This window comes from Oryctolagus cuniculus, chromosome 1 (genome assembly GCF_051225735.1).
Source record: "Oryctolagus cuniculus isolate XC-2025 breed Fujian yellow rabbit chromosome 1, ASM5122573v1, whole genome shotgun sequence".
NCBI classification, from domain to species: domain Eukaryota; kingdom Metazoa; phylum Chordata; class Mammalia; order Lagomorpha; family Leporidae; genus Oryctolagus; species Oryctolagus cuniculus.
The window spans coordinates 185249649-185249911 of record NC_142867.1 but is presented as its reverse complement, the minus strand read 5'-3'; positions in this window follow the sequence as shown (position 1 = coordinate 185249911).

Here is a 263-nt window from a genome sequence, read left to right as displayed (position 1 = left end):
CCACATTGTGCCTGCTTTTTTCCTAGGTTGGAGTTTTCTGGGATTGAGTACCTAGGCCTGGAGCACTTGTACAGATGAACTAGGTTTGCACATCTACGTATGCACTTCCGGCTGCCAGTGTCACACATGCACCCCCCTCTCCACGCGATATTGATATCATCACAACCATTTTGTGAACTAGAAAAGCTCAAAGAGGTTACATGGCTTTTCCTGGGTCAAACTGCCTGCAAATCGTAGTCAATGCTCGAATTAAAAAGAAAAAT